Source organism: Rana temporaria, chromosome 10 (genome assembly GCF_905171775.1).
Source record: "Rana temporaria chromosome 10, aRanTem1.1, whole genome shotgun sequence".
Lineage (NCBI taxonomy): Eukaryota > Metazoa > Chordata > Amphibia > Anura > Ranidae > Rana > Rana temporaria.
Window position 1 is genome coordinate 29,581,837 of NC_053498.1, and position 22,197 is coordinate 29,604,033.

Consider the following 22,197-nt stretch of genomic DNA (forward strand, 5'->3'; position numbering starts at 1 on the left):
ATTATACCTGATTTTAATTTTGCACTATAGCTTTAGTTAATAAATATATATATATTAAATATTCATTTGTGTTACTTGTCTTCAAACTAGCATGGATAAAGAACTTAGAATTTCCTGTTTGATATTGTAGGAAATTGTAAATCTCCCAAAAACAAGATTTCCATATTTCCATAAATACAAAACTAAGTTTAATATTTCAGTATAAACATTCTGACGGTATTTGGAGGCACTATGCTGAGATACATTAATGATTCTGACAGATATATATATATATCACAAACACACGCGCGTGCGCACACACACACACAGGACTGAAACTAGGGGGGAGCAGGGAGTGCCTGCCCCAGGTGACACATCTAGGGGGGTGCTGCCAGGGATTCCGTCCCCACCCACACTGGGAACCACTGCTCTAAGGGTGTCACTGCTACCCAATCAAGTGTAATGGAAAGGCAGGTCTCCCTCCTCGTCCTGTCCAGTGCCTCCAAACTATGGCATAGGCATAGCTCGGACGGGATATCTGCACCTTCATTGGAAACTTCAGATGCTGATCCCTATATGGCTGATGGTGTTCTGACATGCCTATTTGATCTCTATTACCTGAGATCCAACAGATTTGGTACCGACTCATGCTAGGACCATTGAAAACCTTTTAAAACAATCATAGATACTATTGAGTGCTCGATCTACTGCATACAACCAGCTTCAGCCATGAGTCTTTAGGGAGACTTTAAAAACCCTGGGCTTATTTTGACCGCCGTGATTGTGGTCACATCTGTTGGTAAGGAGACTGCATCATCAGCACTTGGGTGTTCCCCTTGGTGGAAAGAGGGTGCTTTCTGGCATTTCCACAAAGTTTTCGTTTACTTATAAGAAGAAGTTCCTGGATTTATACACATTTATTTGTGATTTATGGGACTCATTCACTATTATAATAGATTGGATTGCAAAATTCACTTCTCTATTTAACAGTTTATATTCACTTTATTGTTATTTTACACGTTTGTCTCTGGAGCATTGCTATTCACATATGATTTCTCTTGTACATGCGTGTTAATTGTTTAACTTTTCATTGGAGTTTTTGGTGTTATCATTATATTGTTTTAGTGCTGTACCTTATACTATAACACAATTTTAATTTTGTATCTGCAACTTTTTGGTACTGGTAGCATTCTTCTAAATCACTATATATAGTTTAGCGCAGTGTTTTTCCCAAAAAATGTTGGGTTTCTTTTTCCACATTGGTAAGTGTCAGGGTTTTCCCTCCCCACTCATCAATCTTGCTGATCATACCTTACTATCGTTCTTTGTCTTTTTTGGATATTATGTATATTTTGCTACTTTATTGCAGATATTATCCTCCTGAAGAAGCTCTTGTCTCCACCTCAGAGCACACCAAGTATTAGTGAAACATATGTATAGACAGATTGTATTTTAAAATATTTTTCTTGTATGAACATTGGGAATTATGGGCCAGATTCACATACATTTCCGCTACGCAGCGGTGGCGTAATGTAATCCATTTACGTTACACCGCCGCAAGTTTGCAGTGTAAGTGCCTGATTCACAAAGCACTTACCTGTAAACTTGCGGCGGTGTAACGTACATGCGCTTGGCGCAAGCCCGCCCAATTCAAATGGGGCGGGCACCATTTAAATTAGGCGCGTTCCCGCACCGAACGTACTGCGCATGCTCTGTCGGGTAAATTACCCGACATGAATTGCGCTAAATGACGTCGCACGGACGTCATTTGTTTAAACATTAATGTAAATGGCGTCCAGCGCCATTCACGGACAACTTACGCAAAAGACTTGATTTTTTAAATTTCGACGCGGGAATGACGGCCATACTTAACATGGCTTAGAACACCTAGGGCTCAGCCATAATTTTACGCTGTGTATCTCGACGGAAACAACGTAAAGTTAGTTCGACGGGCAGCGCGGACGTTCGGGAATCGCCGTAACTAGTCATTTGCATATTCTACACTGACCACAATGGCCTCGCCACCTAGCGGCCGGCCTAGAATTGCATCCTTAAGATCCGACAGTGTAAGTCAATTACACCTGTTGGATCTTAGGGCTAGCTATGCGTAACTGATTCTATGAATCAGCCGCATAGTTAGGACGGGTGGATCACAGAGATACGACGGTGTATCAGGAGATACGCCGTCGTATCTCTTTTGTGAATCTGGCCCTATGTTCCTATCTGTATTTGGATACTTGGTTTTTATATTTTTGTATAAATAAAAAAACTTTAATTTTATCCCACATGTATTCTGTCCAAGATACCGAGATAGTCCATTTATTTTTCCTCTTGGAGACTACTAGGGGGATTGTCTCTTTTTCAATTATTATTTGGATGATGATACCCCCCACATTGTGTTTGAATTTAGCTTTGTTGGAGGCCCTTCCTCGTTCATCCCAAAGGTATTCTATCGGGTTGAGGTCAGGACTCTGTGCAGGCCAGTCAAGTTCCTCCACCCCAAACTCTCTCTGGGGTGCCATTAAAGGTCATGTGTGTGTGTGTAAAGGTAGGCGTTCCAATACTTTTGGCAATATAGTGTGTAGCCAAGGGATTGCTACTGGAAAGTTATCATATTAAGTTATGTATTGTTTATTTTGTAAAGGGTTTGGCTCACTCTGGTGACCACTAAACATTATTAGGATATTTCTCTTTTGGTTAAAAGATGAACAGTGATGCATTGTGGGATGTATAGTTTCATGAGGAAGTGACTTTTATCGTGTAAATCAGTTGAGGACTACAAAGCCACAATGCCAAGCCAGTGACCCACAATTCCAAGTGTCACATAACAGCCTGCTGGGTAGCCAGATAAAAGGACAAGTGTGGCCTGTGTTTGGCCTCTCTGGACGCCATTCAACTGCCCGCAGGAAGTCTGTGTGTGACCGGGAGTGAAAGAGACTGCGGCCTACACTGGAGAGCCAGATCATCCGCCCCAGATGGCTCTTTGGAGGATGGCCCTGCTAGTCGAGCAGGTGGATAAATCCGCGCTTCAGAGCATTTGAAGCGGTTTCACTCGTCCGAGCCATGCGGTGTAACAGTGCCACCTTCTCTCACAGAAGCATCATCAAGTGAGGTTCTGGACAAAGTACACCAGCTGGCTGAGGATCCATAGTGGTGAGAGGGCATCTGCCTATCAAAATAATTATCTGAGATACTGATAAGTGATTTCTTGCTATGCAGACTGTCACTGACACTTGTAGTCCCACGATGGGTATCTATTTCATCTAAGTGCTTCTACAGCCGGATTGTCAGACTTATAAATGAAATGCTAAGACTGAAGCATATACTTTGATTACTGTGTCCATTGTTTGTTTTTTGGTCCAAAACAGGCACTGAAGTGTTGGGGACCTACTCCACTGTGTACTTGCTCACATACACTTTTGCCAGGTTGTTATTGGGTGTAGTGATAGACGTTACTAGTTGCAATATACATCTCTGATAATTACAATAATCTGTGTTCATTTACTATGGGTTTTACAATAACTTCATGTCATTTTTTGCTCTAGTAAAAGTTCCTTCTGTGATTTAGTAATTTTTATTGAGTCTGTTCTTATTATCTTGAGACAACTACAATGGAACCCAAGGTGTCAGAGGTAAGAGAGACTCTGCAGAGTCGGGACAGCCTGTGGGGTATAGAGTCAATCAGCAGCCCCCAAGGGCTATATTTGAAGATTGATCAACTGTGATGTACTGATGGACTCTCATTTCTTGAGGCCCTAAAATGCCAGGACAGTCCAATTCCCCCCCCCCCCCCAAAATAAAACCTTTTTGGAAAGTAGAGAGTCTGAGGCATTTATTAAGAGGCCTAGTGAGCTTTTTGAAGTTATATTTTTTTTTTTTTGCACAATTGTTTTGACAATTAAGAAATCGAATACATTATATATATATATATATATATATATATATATATATATATATATATATATATATATATATATATATATATATATATTACATGCTGTCACCGGTACAGTACAGCATCATCATATGACTGATGTGGCAGTGATCAGGGACACTAACTGGTGACGGTATGTATGTTTATTTTTTTTACATTTTGAAATTAGGATCATTGTAACAGCAGTTTCCAATTGTCATGAATGTGTTAACCATTCAGGACAACTGTGATCACTAGTGATATGTGATTGGCTACAGCCAATCACATGGTACAAGGTGCTGCGATTGGTTCAGATACCATGTGATAGCTGTGGGCCAATCACAACATAGGCAACTCAGCGATTCATGTTCCTAAACCCAGTGCAGGCACATGACGTACAGGTACGTGATTGTGTATATGCAGGCATGTCAGTAAGTAGTTATTAAATAGAAAAAAAATGTTAGTGTGGTTAAAATTTGCAAATAATACATTGTCATACAAAATAATACTGGTTTACCTAAGTATATAGTTAGTCAACCAATAGAAAATAAATAAATAGAAAATCTCCACACATACAATCCTAAACACACAGGGGTAGATCCACAAAGAAATTACGCCGGCGTATCTACTGATACGCCGGCGTAATTTCAAAATTCCTGCGTCGTATCTTTGTTTTGAATCCTCAAAACAAGATACGACGGCATCTCATCTAGATCCGACAGGCGTACGTCTTCATATGCCGTCGGATCTTGGATGCAATTTTTCGGCGTCCGCTAGGTGTCGTTCCCGTCGTAATCCGCGTAGAGTATGCAAATTAGCTATTTCCAACGATCCACGAACGTACGACCGGCCGTTGCATTTTTTTATGTCGTTCCCGTTCTGCTTTTTCCGGCGTATAGTTAAAGCTGCTATATGGTGGCGTACTCAATGTTAAGTATGGCCGTCGTTCCCGCGTATAATTTTTAAAATTTTACGTGGTTTGCGTAAGTCGTCCGTGAATGGGGCTGGACGCCATTTACGTTTACGTTGAAAACAATGACGTCCTTGCGACGTCATTTGGAGCAATGCACCCTGGGAGTTTTTACGGACGGCGCATGCGCCGTTTGTACGGCGTGGGGACGCGCTTCATTTTAATGAAACACGCCCCCTACCCGCTGCATTTGAATTCTGCGCCCTTACGCCGTGAGAGATACACTACGCCGCCGTAACATACAGCGCAAATTCGTTGAGGATTCAAAGAAAAGCAAAGTAAGTTACAGCGGCGTAGCGTATCTTACATACGCTGTGCCCTGCGCCGATGTATGTGGATCTGCCCCACAGTTGATCCAAAGGAAGGCAAAAAACCTTATAAAGCATAGTCCAATTTGCTAAAGAAAAATATCCACCTTCCTGATCCCCCAGAGGCATTCAGATATTCCCATGATCAGCCATTTCTGGTTTATTGCACGGACCCTAATATCTGGTATTGTTTACTCCTCAGGCCCCCAACCCAACATATAGGACATGAGAAAAGCCCACATCAAACTCCAAGCATAAAAAAAAAAACCTGAATCTAATTGAAGCTCAGGCACAATGGCACAAACCATGCTGCTTGGCAACTTATACTTCCCCATCGTTTCAAAACAAGTGTTGCCATGGTTACTAATCAACTAGCAGTTAGCAAGGCAACAGAAGAATATTGTAAGTTCTTGAATAAACTACCTGTAAATACTGTATAAGGAATTAGTCATGACTGTACTTATACAAAAAGGATCTGAGTACTCTAACTTTGATGATAATTATATACAGATAGTTGCATTGTTAGATTGAAAAAAAAGCAAGTCCATCTAGTTTTACCAATAGAGAAAAAAAGCAAAACAAAAAGAAAATCTTCATATACTTAATATCTTATACCTGCGACGGGAGTTTCTTTGGGCGGGTGGAACTCAGCTTACTGTAGGGAGGACAGGAAACTCCCTTTTCAGCTTCCCAGGCTCCTCTTATGTGTAAGTCACCCTGTGTCTATTAAGGGCACAGGGTGACCGAGAAGCCCAATCTGGTCGGCCCTAACCAGACTCACAGTACAACCACACCGGACTCAGCAGTTCATTTTACCCCTGTTATGCTGGGTCTTATATGTGATGTTTGTGTAGCGCTACCCCCTCAGGAGCCGCTGGTTGATTTGGAATCTACTCTCTGTTGCTTAGCTCACCCCTATTTAATTGGCTCAAACCCTCCCTTGACACATCAGAGGTCTGGTGGGAATATTATGACCTCTGCTGGGCTGGGGTCACAATAGCAGGCATTTAATATTCAATGACAATGTAACAGTGATATTACCTGCTTTACGGATGGTTCCTCCAGACGAGAAAATACACTTCACACAGTAGTATACTTAAACCAAAAGAATGAGTTTACTTTGAGTGAACTCGAAGAAGACAAGCATAAGTTTAAATCATAAATAAGCAACTGTCAGACATTAACACAATATGATTTCGCAAGGGCCCTTGCGGGAATCAGCAAATGACATTAATGAAAAAAAATCTAGACTAAAGAATGGTACCATTCAGCTAAACTAAAGTAGGCAGTCTATGCTCACGAGCTCCCTCTAGCGAGCGATCCTGCCGAACAGCTAGGGACTACGTTGCGGCCGGTTGGAGCACGTTAGTTTTATAATCCGCAAATGGTAAATGATGAAAGAAGTTTATCAAACAGGTATCCTGAACAGCAGCGTTGGTGAACTGATCGCTAGCCAGCGTCAGTCACTTCTGTATAACAACTATGCACAATAAAGGGGCCTTTAAGTCTTAGCTGGAGGCCAAACACGTGTCTCCGGCCTGTGGGTTGGCACTAGGTTAACTGTCTAAAGGGAGAGTTTTAAGTTGAGCATGTGCTCTCTCACCCGACATGCCCGATCCGCCTGAGTTCTTCTCAGAAGGCGCGGTGGTAAATCACTGCTCCACAGCACAAGGATCCCGGACGAGGGTTTTCCACTGCTTCAGTTGTCAGCTGGGTTGCCTCTCCGATCCCCGAGAACACGGCCTGGATACTGGAGTCTTGCTTCCTTCCGAATGGCTGGTCTCTCGGTGGATTTAGGCCAAGGCTTCAGGCCTAACAGCATGGCTGTGCTGTAGTCAGCAGCTCCGCAGAGGAGAATAAACAGGTCCCGAGAGAGCGAGATCAGCCACTCCCTTTCCTTAAAGCGGAGTTCCACCCTATTTTTCAACCTGTTTGCATTTTAATTAACACTGCCCCCTTAAATAGAACTGGCATGTTTTTTTTTTTTGTTTGACAAACTCACAGTTTTATTCCTGTGAGTTTGTCTTCCCGTTGCGGCGGATGGCTTCTCCGCCGCATCCAGCGCTGCTATGCCTCCTGGGTGATGTGTGTCATCAATCCCAGGAGGCTGGGCTGAACGAGCGCCGCCGTACAGTAGTTGAATCTCGGGGGGGCGGGAGGGAGGACAGTGCCGCCCATAGAGGTGGTGTCCTCTTCCTCCTCTCCAACTCCCCCCTGCTAGCACCGCCCCCCCGCCTCCACCACCCGCCCGCCGTCTGTCTCCGGTTTGCGGAGATACAGATCATCAGGATGACAGAGCGCATCTCTGATAGATCTGTATGTGAGAACACCCGCTCGTAGTACTGCCCCGCCTCCCTGTACATAGAAACAGCGCGCTTTGCACTGTGTGTTACAATCTAGTGCAGGGAGGCGGGGCAGTACTACGAGCGGGTGTTCTCACATACAGATCTATCAGAGATGCGCTCTGTCATCCTGATGATCTGTAACTCTCCCCACTCTGCACTGGTGTCACAGAGTTAGTGGGAGAGCGAGCTTGCCATCCACTGTGCCCAATGCTGCCCTTACTGTGCCCTTCACTGTGCCCAACACTGTGCCCGTAACTGTGCCCAACGCTGCCCTCACTGTGCCCAACACTGTGCCCAACACTGTGACCTCACTGTGCCCGTAACTGTGCCCTGTGCCATAACTGTGCCCAACGCTGCCCTCACTGTGCCCTGACTGTGCCCTCACTGTGCCCAACACTGTGCCCTCACTGTGCCCAACACTGTGCCCAATGCTGCCTCAATGTGCCCGTAACTGTGCCCTCATTGTGCCCAACACTGTGCCCGTAACTGTGCCCTCACTGTGCCCAACACTGTGCCCAACGCTGCCTCACTGTGCCCTCACTGTGCCCGTAACTGTGCCCATAACTGTGCCCTCACTGTGCCCAACACTGTGCCCAACGCTGTCGTAACTGTGCCCGTAACTGTGCCCTCACTGTGCCCAACGCTGCCTCACTGTGCCCTCACTGCACCCGTAACTGTGCCCTCACTGTGCCCGTAACTGTGCCCTCACTGTACCGATTCGGGGTGCTATGCCGGGGCCGATGCGGGGTACATGGGCCGATGCGGGGTGCTGGGCCAGGGCCGATGCGGGGTGCCGAGGCCAATGCGGGGTACAGGGGCCGATGCGGGGTGCCGGGGCCGATACGGGGTGCTGTGCCGGGGCCGATGCGGGGTACCGAGGCCGATTTGGGGTACAGGGGCCGATGCGGGGTGCTGGGGCCAATGCGGGGTGCCGGAGCCGATGCGGGAGGCCGATGCGGGGTACCGGGGCCGATGCGGGGTGCCGAGGCCGATGTGGGGTGCCGAGGTCGATGCGGGAGGCCGATGCGGGGTGCCGAGGTCGATGCGGGGTGCCGGGGTCGATGCGGGGTGCCGAGGCCGATGCAGGGTGCCGAGGCCGATGCGGGGTGCTGTGCCGGAGACGATGCGGTGGGCAATGGTATGGTGGCAATGTGCTGTGCTGGGGGAAGAAGGAAGCAGGAGGAACTCGGCACAGGGATGGTGGGAACTCCTCATAATGGGCACAGCGGGTGTACAGATCCGGGAACTCAGCACAGGGATGGTGGGAACCCCTCATAATGGGCACAGCGGGTGTACAGACCCGGGAACTCAGCACAGGGATGGTGGGAACCCCTCATAATGGGGCACAGCGGGTGTACAGACCCGGGAACTCAGCACAGGGATGGTGGGAACCCCTCATAATGGGGCACAGCGGGTGTAGATACCTGGGAACTCAGCACAGGGATGGTGGGAACTCCTCATAATGGGGCACAGCGGGGGGTACAGACCCGGGAACTCAGCACAGGGATGGTGGGAACCCCTCATAATGGGGCACAGCGGGTGTACAGACCCGGGAACTCAGCACAGGGATGGTGGGAACTCCTCATAATGGGGCACAGCGGGGGGTACAGACCTGGGAACTCAGCACAGGGATGGTGGGAACCCCTCATAATGGGGCACAGCAGGGGGTACAGACCCGGGAACTCAGCACAGGGATGGTGGGAACCCCTCATAATGGGGCACAGCGGGGGGTACAGACCTGGGAACTCAGCACAGGGATGGTGGGAACCCCTCATAATGGGGCACAGCGGGTGTACAGACCCGGGAACTCAGCAGAAGGATGGTGGGAACCCCTCATAATGGGGCACAGCGGGTGTAGAGACCTGGGAACTCAGCACAGGGATGGTGGGAACTCCTCATAATGGGGCACAGCGGGGGGTACAGACCCGGGAACTCAGCACAGGGATGGTGGGAACCCCTCATAATGGGGCACAGCGGGTGTACAGACCCGGGAACTCAGCACAGGGATGGTGGGAACTCCTCATAATGGGGCACAGCGGGGGGTACAGACCTGGGAACTCAGCACAGGGATGGTGGGAACCCCTCATAATGGGGCACAGCGGGTGTACAGACCCGGGAACTCAGCACAGGGATGGTGGGAACTCCTCATAATGGGGCACAGCGGGGGGGTACAGACCCGGGAACTCAGCACAGGGATGGTGGGAACCCCTCATAATGGGGCACAGCGGGTGTACAGACCCGGGAACTCAGCACAGGGATGGTGGTAACCCCTCATAATGGGGCACAGCGGGTGTACAGACCCGGGAACTCAGCACAGGGATGGTGGGAACTCCTCATAATGGGGCACAGCGGGTGTAGAGACCTGGGAACTCAGCACAGGGATGGTGGGAACTCCTCATAATGGGCACAGCGGGTGTACAGACCCGGGAACTCAGCACAGGGATGGTGGGAAACCCTCATAATGGGCACAGCGGGTGTACAGACCCGGGAACTCAGCACAGGGATGGTGGGAACTCCTCATAATGGGGCACAGCGGGGGGTACAGACCCGGGAACTCAGCACAGGGATGGTGGGAACCCCTCATAATGGGGCACAGCGGGGGGTACAGACCCGGGAACTCAGCACAGGGATGGTGGGAACCCCTCATAATGGGGCACAGCGGGTGTAGAGACCCGGGAACTCAGCACAGGGATGGTGGGAACCCCTCATAATGGGGCACAGCGGGTGTAGAGACCTGGGAACTCAGCACAGGGATGGTGGGAACTCCTCATAATGGGCACAGCGGGTGTACAGACCCAGGAACTCAGCACAGGGATGGTGGGAATCCCTCATGAAGGGTTCCCACCATCCCTGTTCTGTGCTGACTTCCTGTGGCTGTACTCCTGCTGTGCCCATTATGAGCGTACGAATCCGAATTGAGTTTCGGGCACAAAATACGAAATAACGGCTAATGCGAAACGGAACTAAACAAAATGAATTTATTGACAGTGCACATGTCTGGTATATGTATACACACCACATATATAACAAGAGATATATATCATCTTGTTATGTAGATATATCTGCACAGGAACAAATTATTTATTATATTTACTGGTTCCTGGAAGGAGGAGGGGAGGAGAGGTTTGCATAGATAAAGGGCGGTAACTTCCTCTGGCACTCCCGTTGCTATTGAAACCTGATCTGAAACCATTACATTGCTTGTGTAGCACTGAGCATGTGCGAGGCTGAAATCCAGGAAGTCATACAGTCTGGCTTCATGATGCCCACACTTAAGATGGCCCCAGTCAATTTCTGTTTTATAAAGTGTCTAAATGCTGTAAAAACCTAACAAAACGGACCTTAGTTTACAGACTAACTGTAGTAGAATACATTAAGTTTGTGTATTACAGGGGTATTCATATTTAAAAAGTTTATATTTTTAAAATTGTGGCCGGAACTCCGCTTTAAGTAACCTCCCCCATAAGTCTTTGCGGAGCTGTCACATGTTCCAATAACACAGGGCATTGTGGGATGTGTAGTCTGTTTCTCCTAGGAGTCAATGGAGTCCATATCTCCCGCTACTTGCAATCCCACAATGCATAACTTCTTAAAGGTATCTTACATATTTACAAACGTGAGCAAAGTTCCAGCGGAGAGTCAGGCCTGTCAGACTCTGACAGGATGACCCCGCTACATTTGTTTTACAGGCGCTGCTTTAAATTTAGTGGGGTCTGAGCAGTTATTTGGCTCAGACCAGAGTGATTAAGGGCAATTTAGCCTCTGTTCCAGCTATGGCTGTGCTGAGAGTATCCACCATTGCTCACCTGGGGGTGTCATTACCACTCCAGGCCGAGGGTGGAAGCAGCAAGGTCATGGTGTATTGAGTGTCCCCCTTGGCAGCGAATCAGTGGCAGTGGTCTCCCGGCTGTGCATGCTTGGGAGGCGCCATTGGTGCGGGGTCTGTCGTCTGTCTACGCCTTGTGGCCCCGCCTGGCATGAGATGCACGTTCTGAATCCTAGTACCGGGACCACGTTGGCCCGGGCCTGCGGCTTTACCTGAGGGCCCAGTTGTCTGGCTGGGACCTGTACTGCAAAGGTGATCCTGTGCTGTCCGTCCTGCGGGAGGAAGCCACTTGATGAAGGAAGCCAGGGAGGACCTATCCTGGAGAGCGCCATGCAAGAGGCTGGTACCTTGGGAGAAGGCCTGGAAACTTGATCGAAGGATGCACCGTACACTGAGAGGCTTGACACTTTCGCCTGTCGAATCTAAAAGTTCTAAAGAAACAAAGCTAAAGAGACCAGGATGCTGAATCCTGTGGCAGAGGATTCCAGACCAAAACATCTCACCTACAAAAGGAAGGTCTGTGTCAGAGACTGTACTTTACTTTGTGCTCCATCATGGCTGCTAGGCCAGTGAGAGGGATCTATCCGGGGTCAGCAATACCCACTCTGGCTACAGTGGCGACGAGAACTGTTTGCTGTAAACAGGAGTGTTTCCTTACTTTTGATTATGCACCTGAATCTACCTACCCTTCCACCCTCCATCCTTCTTTTCTACTAAAGTTCTGCAAAAATAAATCCAAGAAAAATAAGTGCATTGTGTGGACATTAAAATTCTTCAGACTCTCCTTTCACCCTGGACAACGAGAACAAAGAGGTAATGTGCTACCCACAACATAACCAGCAGCTCCTGTGGGGGTAGTGCTACATTTGTGTTGAAAGTCAGAGAGGCTCCTTCACTTTAGACAGTAATATTTATCAACAATAGCCCTTAAGTAATCTATGAAGATAAATTCATTCAACCTTTTCAGACTGCTGGAATATTGTAGGAGTTTGTCTCAAACTGTTGCCAGATAGTTTGAGGTGGGGTGGGTGGGGTTTGTTATGCGTTTTTCTGCTAAGCATGCCTTTTCCATTGGTAATTGCTAATTGGGCCACCTATTGGTTCTGACTGCGTGTATACTATCTATCTATGGTTGTACACTTATGAGAATGTGTATTGTACAGTTACTGATTGAATTATTAGTTGAAAAGTTTGAATATACCCATGTCTCAAGTTACTGGATGTACAGTTTACCCCACTCTGTGCCATGCAAAGAAGGGGGGATTGTTCCAGAGTGTAAATCTCTTTGTACCTATACTTCAATAAACATCCTGGCCCGAATTTACATACATTGGCGCATATTTATGCCGCTGTTGCGTATCTCTTTTACGCTACGCCGGCACAGAGCGGAGAGGCATGCACTGCATTCAGCAAGCCATTGCTCACCAAGATGAGCCAGCGTAGCGTATTTTCGAAAGCGCATGCCAGCATAAGTGTAAGTGGGCGTGACCCCATGCAAATATTGGTCTCAGCGTGGCGCAGTGGTTTACGTCCGGCGTATCTCAACGGTGCATGCGCCGTGACGCGGACGTATGTCCCGTACCCCTCTGCGCATGCTCACAACTACGCACGGCTTAACCCCTAAGATATGCCGGCCCACCGCCTACGCCGAGAGCATAAATACGCCCAGACATGCGACTTGCCCGTCGAGGGCAAAGGTACACCAGCAGCTTGTCTTCCGTGGTGCAGGTACTTCCGTGGTGCATTCTGAGTGATGTCTGCTCCTGAGACTGAGAGGGAGAGGAGGAAAAAAATGTTTGAGAGGGCCATCCTGATCTCTGCCATCTCTAGGTACGATGTGTACCTCCATGGCGCACATAGTGGCATGACCAGTAAAGGGCAAGAAGCAAGAGATCCTCCAGGAGGTCACCCTGGAGGTCAATGCCCTTGGCCATGAGAGAAGGACCTCTTAGGGCATCGCAAAGAAAATGACATGCGTCGTCAGGTCAGAGATAAGCTGGCCAAGGTAAAGAGGCACGCCAGGGGCACGGGAGGCGGACCAGCCAGTACTGTCAGGCTGACTGCCGATGAGGAGGTGATGGCCAGATGTATGGAGCAGGAGCAGGTGGAGGGCCTGGAGGGCTTTGACTCCAGTGAACAGGCCTTGAGGACAGATAAGTGTTTTTTATCCCCCATCTGGTGTGTGGCATGTGAGGGGGTGCAAGGGAACATGTGACAAGTGTGTGGGTCCACCAACATGTGAATGTTTTGGGTCATCCACAGATATGCTGGAGGGAGCAGGGCCATTGTCTGCTGCTGGACGACCCACGCCATCACCGGAGGAGAGTGCCCACACCTCTCCTCTAGAGGAAGTTGAGGAGGAGCATGTTGATCTGGAGGAATGTCTCTACCACGAGGATGATAACATCTTCCCTGGAACCTCCGAGACCTCCACCGCCATCAGGGGAAGCCCCTCAAGGGTCACCCCCATCAGGGGAAGCCCCTCAAGGGCCACCCCCATCAGGGGAAGCCCCTCAAGGGCCTCCCAGCACAGACGGGCACAAGGCTCTCCAGCCCCCAGGAAGGCTTTGTGGAAGACAAGGGGTGTACCCGAATCCCTACAAGAAGGGCTTGCGAGGGAACAGGCCCTCCAGATGCGCCACATAGGAGACATTTCCAGCGACCTCCATCGTGTGGCTGACAGCCTGGCCGCCTTTGTTGGGTCCTCGGCCAAGACCCATGCTGAATGCACAGTGGCTGTGCAGGGCACCGCAGCCACTATGCAGCAGTGCCTCAGCCAACAGGCTGCCCATACCGTGGCTATTTCAGACTGCATGCAGGAGGTAAATGCCAACTGCGCAGCCATGGTCACATGTTTGTGCGACCAAACCCAGTCCCTCAATGCTATACATCACCAGATGGTAGCAGGGGGTCCCTCTCCATATGGGGACCAGGGATCTGGGGACATTCAGGCCACCCTGGACCGGCATTTTGCGGCTATGGGGGAGATTCAGGCCACTGCCGCAGGGATCCTTGAGGAGGTGAAAAGCCTAGGGGAGGTTGCACAGGCCAATACTTCCACCATACAGATGGAGGGTCGCCTGAACAGGCGCCTACAGCGCCAGACCAGCGGCAGGCAGCTGCGTATGCAGGCGGAGACTAATAGCACACATTGCCTTTGCATTGGAGGGCATACAGGCAACATCTGCCAGGAGCGACAGGCCAGGGGATGACCCTGCTCGGGATGCCCCACCCCAGTCGTCCCCGCGGCTATTGAGGAGCCAGACCCTAGGCACGAGGCCTGGCCCACGAGAGGGTAAATGACTCTCTGGACGTTGGCAGCTCAGAGTATGAGCGTTATTTTTTTTTGCAGTGTCGTGCACAGATGTATGTGCCGTCCTCCAGTAAGGGCATGCCATGTCGGCCAATGGCATGATTCCTTTACTTTTTTTTGTAGTCACTACACACGGTCAGTAGTGCAGGCTACAGTGTGACTGGTGTGTAAATGTGTGGGTGACATTCCTGCCAGCAAGGCGTGTCACCTTGGGTCGTCGGGGAGAGGTTATCCCGTCGACCGTGTGAATGTGGTATGAATGGACAGCAACACCATTGAGGCCTTGGCGTGGCGTTGCTGCTCCTAAGTGCCCTGTGGTGGACTTGGGCTAAACCAATGTGAGGTGGATGTGGTGTGTGTGAGCACAGGACCCCAGATGGCAAGCCCCCTTTTTTTAATTTCTTATATTTTTTTTCTTTTTTTTTCTTTTTAGTTCCTTTTTTTTATATATATATATTTTTAGTTCTTCTTTCTCAATTCGCGGCAGCACCCCCCAGGCCCATGCCTGAAGCTGTGTAAGGGGCCCCATAATTCCTGATGGCGGCCCTGCCTGGCATGTTGGCATACAGATGTGTTGTCCTGCAAGTGTGGTTGCTCAGCTCGCCCTTTACGGTGATGCTGCATCTGCTGTCCAGCTGACCTGTGCACGTCAGGTGCTGAGTTACACCTCCTTTATGGGGAATAACTTTAGGCCGGACGTACAACTTACACGCATCGCGCGTAGCCTGCGCCAGGCGCACATACGTTCGTGAATTGCCGTATTTCCCTCATTTGCATATTTGAATAGAAAATCAATGGGCGGGCCACATGCGTCCAGCGTAAATATGCGCCCACGATACGCCGGCGTAGACATGTGACGTCAGTCGGATAAAGCCTATTTTCAGGCGTATCTAGTTTTGTGGGCACGGCGCATATTTGCACTTACGCGGCGTATCTCGAAATACGTCGGCGTAAGTGCTTTGTGAATCCGGGCCCCTATGTTTTGCACTAGCCTATACTGGTGTCCCGACAACTGACTGAGTAGGCTAAGTGCTGAGCAAGGGAAGCTTATACGATGGACATAACCAGGGTCCACCACAATACCTTCAGTAGATCCAGAGAAAGGCAAAAAACAAAGCATGATCCAATTCACTCCCGCAAGGGAAAAAAATGCCTTCCTAATGCCTCCGGAGGCAATCTGATCAACAATTTCTGGTGTTATCTATAAATGTTATTATCCAGTTATATATGAAACATTTACAGTAGGAATGGATCCAGCTCTTTTTCAAAGCAATCTACTGAGCTGGCCAGTACTAGTTCTTTAGGGAGAAGGTTAAGTCTCTTTTCCTCCAGACGTAGAGTGCCCCCTTGTGCTCTGTAATGACCTATAGGTGTATAACTCTACACCAAGTTCTTATTATAATACAGGATTTATATAGATACAATACAATACAGAAGGAATTAGAGGACCCTACTCTTTATAGCTTACAATCTAGGAGGGAGGGTCAAATGATACAAAAGGTGTGGGGGAGGAGCTGATGCAGAAAATTGAGGTACAGTTGCTAGATGAAGCAGGATAGGCTTCTTTGAAGAGATAGGTTACAGGGATCATCTAAAAGAAAACTGAGTAAAAGATAGTCTGACCGATTGGTGTAGAGAGTTCCATAGGATGCAAGATGCTCGGGAAAAGTCCTGGAGGCAAGAATGGGAAGAGGTGACAAGGGAGCTAGAGAGCAGGAGGGTTTAAGAATAATGAAGAGAACGATTAGGTTGGTATTTTGAGACTAGGTTAGGCCCCTTTCAGACTGAGGCAGGAGCTGCGGTTGCGGTATAACGCCGCTAAATATAGCGGCGCTATACCGCCGGGATTACCACGGGATTCGGCCGCTAGCGGTGCGGTATTAACCCCCGCTAGCGGCCGATAAAGAGTTAATACCGCCCGCAATGCGCCTCTATAGAGGCGCATTGCGGGCGGTATTCCCGCGGTTCCCATTGTTTTCAATGGGAAGGAGCGGTGAAGGAGCGGTATACATGCCGCTCCTCTCACCGCTCCAAAGATGCTGCTGACAGGAGATTTTTTTGTCTCCCGCCAGCGCATCGCCTCAGTGTGAAAGCCCTCGGGCTTTCACATTGAGTCTGCAGTGCAGGAGTTTTTCAGGCGGGATAGCAGCGCTATTTTCAGCGCTTTACCGCCTGAAAAACTCCTCAATGTGAAAGGGGCCTAAGTGATGTAGCTGGGAGCAGAGCTGTGGATTGCTTTATCAGTTGTTAGTATTTTAAAATTAATTAGTTGGGTGGGTGGGAGACAATGGAGGGATTGACACAAAGGAGTAGCAGACACTGAGTGGTAGGTAAGGTGGATGAGTCTGGCAGCAGCATTCATAATGGAGTGAAGGGGATGGGGGGTAAAAGTAAACCAATGAGAAGGGAGTTGCAGTAGTCAAGGCGAAAGATGACCAGATAGTGAATTAGGAGTTTAGTGGTGTCGTTGGTTAGAAAGGGACATATTTTGGAGATGTTGCGGAGGTTGAAACGGCAAGATTTGGACAGTGATTGGATGTGGGGCCGAAAGAATAGTTTAAAGTCCAGGATTACACCTAGAACCTTGGAATACAGGGGATGGACTGATAGTTGTGCCATTGATCTTGACAGAGAGATCAGGGGAAGGGGAAATTATGAGCTTGATTTTGGATAGATTGAGTTTAGGGAAGTGGTGTGACATCCAAGCTGATATGTCTGTTAGTAAATTAGTGATACATGAGGAGACTGAAAGAGTGAGCTGAGGGGTAGAGAGATACATTTTGGTGTCGTCAGCGTAGAGATGGCATTGGAAGCCATAGGAGGCTATCAGCTGACCCAGAGAGGAGGTGAAGATCATGGAATAGGAGGGGTCCAGGAATAGAACCTTAGGGTACCCAAAAGATAAATGAAAAGGAGAGGAGGGGGTATGAAGAGAACCAGCAAAGAGTACAGTGACGGAGACCAAAGGCATGGAGTTTTTTTTTTGAGGAGGGGTGGTCAACCGTATTAAAAGGTAGCAGAAAGGTCCAGGAGTAGGAGTACAGAATAGTTTCCACTAGCTTTGGCCGTTAGTAGATTGTTTTTAGTTTTAGGAGGGCAGTGTCTGTTGAGTGCAAAATCCAGACTGAACGAGATCAAGAAGTTGGTCGCTCAGTTGGTTGTAAACCAGACGTTCAAAATGTTTGGATAAAAGGGAGAGCAAGGAGATGGGGCATAAACTGTTAAGGTTGGTGGGGTCCAGTGAGGTTTTTTTTAAGTATGGGGGTGACTAGTGCATGTTTTAGAGAGTTGGGGAAGATGCCAGAGAAGAGGGAGAGATTTAATATGTGAGTTAGAGAGTGTAGAATAGAGCCAGAGAGGTGAACGTAGCATTTCTGATGGAAGAAGGTCCAGAGGGCAGGTGGTAAGCTGGATGTTAGAAAGAAGTTTAGAAACCTTGTCAATAGTGATAGGGTTCAATGAGGGAAGTAAAGATTGTACCAGTGGACATGTAGCGTTAAGTGGAGATGGTATCCGTACAGTGAAGATCACCTCACAAATTGTACGTAAAGTTCACTATATGGACCACTTAGGTACATGTTGATCACATCCCCCCTTAATCTCCTCTTCTCAAGAGAGAATAAATTCAGTTTGTCTAATTTTTTCTCATAGCTGAGCTATTTAAATATCAATGTGCTGATTATCAGCGCAGACCCCCCACCAGGAGAGCCGCTTATTGGCTCTCCTCTACTTGTGACTTGTCAGCGCGAATAGAGGAAAATCCAATAAACCGGCACTTCCTGGTAGCAATGTGATTAGCTGTGATTCGACACAGCTGATCACATGGTAAAGAGCCTATGTCAATGGCTCTTTACCAAGATCGAAAATGCAGTGTGTCAGAGCGACACACCACACTACTGATCGCTGTGCACCCTCGGGGGGCATGTGCGAGTTGCTTATCCTGCTAGACATCAGATGACGTCCAGTCAGGATAATGAAACCACCTAAAGCAAAATGACAACCGTACGGGATGTGATGAATAATGAATATTTAGATTATATATATTTTTTTAAATCAACTAATGTAACTTACTAAATTTGACATAATATCAGCCGCTGCAGTCCATGTACAACAGAGCTCAAAATGTTAGAGGGAGGTCAGGATTGGAAGTGTCTGAAACAAATGCATTGGCAGGGAACATGCTGGTAGGAGAGAGCAGAGTGAGCAGAGGGGATGACTTCTTCAGTGTGTTAGAAAATAAAATTATATAGGGTAAGGGGATGGTAAGTCAGCAGGCTAGGGGTGCAGCGCTCTATGGAAGTAATGTGCCTAATGTACTAACTACTTGAATTGTTCGATGAAAGCCCTACAATAGTAGTATAGAAAGTAGTGTATTGCATTGGAGAAAGCCAGAAGCACAGCCGGTTAGTATTGTCTAGCCCTAGGCAAGATAGGCAGTGTAACGTAGCAATATTATGTTTCCTGATGAGGAGGTTTTTTGTTGCTGTTCATGGACCCTGTTGTAAAAAACGTGGACTCTCACTTCCTGTGCCTGTAAAACAAAAAAGGATGAACAAATTTCCCCCAATGGGGCCATGACATTTTAAAATTACCCAAAACAAACAAAAAAAGTTTTGCCTCAAATTCCACTTAACACTATGGTCATTGCTGTATCGAAAGTTTAAAATAAACACAAATTTTTAAACCGTTCCATTAGTCACACAGAAACCAGCAGTGTACTGTAGGGCCAGAATGTATGCAGCATATTCATTTTCAGTTTACATGTTCAGGGCCTTCAGCATACTGCACAAGGAATAATCCTTAAAATTTGTGTTAACATGCCACACCACATTTTAAAGCTGATGTGAAAAAAATCCCTCGTAGTGGGGCTTCCCCTGCACAGCAATGGATGTTCATATCTAGGGTGCCAGGAAAAAATATTCTATTTACCTTATCCAATGCTCCCCTGGAAGTTGGAGCTCACCTCTTTTCTCCAGTGATCTGGGTGAACCCTGGGCATCCTTACTTAGAATGCAGGACTGTTGATCCTGCATTGTAAATGATGATGTCACAGCTGCAACCAATGGCTGTGGCACAGTAAAGAAATTGCTTCAGTGGATTGGTCCCATGGAAGGAGAAGCATGTAAAGGTAAATCACACATTCCTTTTTCCTGATACCCTAAGCCTTAACAAGCTTCTCACAGTGTGCATTAGAAGCTGCAGCAAGTGAGCGAGGGCCTGTCTCATTTCCTGGCTGGAGGACATCCAGCATTATCTAAGCCAGGGGTGTCCATCTCAATTTCATCGTGGGCCGCATGAGCATTATGATTGCATCTGTAAGATTAGATGTCCAGCGCTTCCCCTCCCATATCTGAGATGTCAAGAGCCACCCCACCATCAGAAGCTGAGTCCCCCACTCTCCCTTACATCACAGTGTACCCCCCCCCCCCGTTCCTTATGCTTTTTCTGGGAAGAATCTGGATGCATTGCTTGAAACCAGAAATTAAGGGTCTTGAGGAGGACCAGAGGAGGTCTAGAGCGCTCTTGCAGCTGCAGAAGAGGTGCGAGGGCCACATGAAATGGCCTGGAGGGCCAGATTCGGCCCGTGTGCCTTGTGTTTGACACCTCTGATCTAATCCTTTATCCCCCAGCCTCACTTGTAATAGCCCACCCCTTCCATTTGTTAAGATTTAAAAAAATTTAACCGTAGAGGCTCAGCATCCCATTGAAGCGTTAACTAGGGCAGTCAGCATGCAAATTCTGCCTGCCTACAAATGCCCACCCCTCCAGACAAACCTTTGCCCATTAAGGTATTTTGATATTTGTAGATCGCTTTCTAAGAGCCAATCCATTGCTTGTACCAAGGCTGAAGGCCCCTTAGAGGAACATGACTCCCAAATGTTCCTGATTTCGAGGGAATGTGCCCGATTTGGAGCAAAGTCCCTCATTCCTCCTCATTTGTCCCTCATTTTGGTCTGATCTATATAGTTGTATATAAAATGCACTTTTTATCTATCAAAAAGTGTTTCACAGTGCTAAAACTTTCATCTGTTTATAAATTGCTGCATTTGTAAATTCCAAAAGCCAATATAAAGGAATAGTAGTGGTAAAAAAAAGCACTTGTGGGTTTAATCAAGCTTGTTTTTTTTGTACAATTCTCCTTTAAGGGGGCGTGACAAGGGGTGTGTCCTATGCCTGCCTTCTTTTGCTGATAGGTGTCCCTCATTCCCATCTCAAAAAAGTTGGGAGGTATGGATTGGAGGAGTACTAATCAGGGTACTGTGATGTTTTCAGGAATCCATGTACAGAACCCTGCTGGCCCTTCCTCCCAGCTATGAATTGCCCACATTGCAAAAAGAAGCTCAGAAACTCACTGATGACATCGCTCAGTCTAAAAGTGTGTAATTAAAATGGAAAGGTTTATTTAAAAGCTTCATTATAATGTTGAAGAGGAAAAAAGGGGGAACCAGACAAGGCAATATATAAGCATTACAAGATTAAATGTTGGCTTTACATTTTGGAAAACTGTGAATGTTATTTAAAGGGCCAGTATAAAGGTACATTGCAAAGTTGAAAAACACACATGCATTAAGTTCACCAAAAAAAAAAAAAGAATAAATAAATAGAAAACCTCCATAAACAGAATCCTATACCCACAGTTGGTCCTATGGAAGACAGAAAATCCTCAAAGCATGATCCAATTTGTTCCAAACAGCAGAAAAAATATATTCCTTCCTAATCTCCTAAAGTAATCAGGTATTTTTAGATCAACATTCTCTGGTCTTAATCACTTATAAATGTAATATCCACTTATATTCTCTGAATTTAGTTTTGCAGTCTGTTTCTTATTAAAGCAATCATCTGAGCTGGCTGGAATCAGTTCTTGAAGGAATCTATGCCATAGTTTTACAGGTCTTACTGTAAAGAAGCCTTTGGCTATGTAAAGATTATACTTCCTTTTCCTTCAGCCACAAAAGGGTTGATTTACTTAGGCCCCAATCTCATTGGCGTAGTCCACCAGGGGATCCACCACTCACCAGGGGGTCCATTCCCTACTGAGCAGGCGGCTGACAGGTCCGGTTCCGCTCCACGGATGTAGAGTGGATATGGACATAGCCCATTGCTCTCTATGGGGCTGTTGAATGGAAATGGAACACCTGTCTGTTTCCATCCAATCCACTTGACGGATGGGGAACGCATCCCCATCCATTGTCTTTTTAGTGGACAGGATCAGATGTCGGCTAAAATCCGTCTCTATAGATGGCAATGGATGATTCAATTGTGTCCACCTGAAAAGCTGACAGATGGACCACATCGGTCTGTCAGTGTGAAAGGGGCCTAAGGCTGGGTTTACACTGATACTACACGACATTCACATGACTTTCATCCTACTTTGCTCTGCGACATCAGTCCTACATTGGTCAAACATCCATCCGACTTTCATGAACAGGATACTACTTTGATCCGACTTTGTGATAGTCTGACTTGTTCTTTGACCAATCAGAACAATCCCAGTGCAAGATAAATTCCTTTTATCGCTGCTGTAATCACCATGTCGGATGTC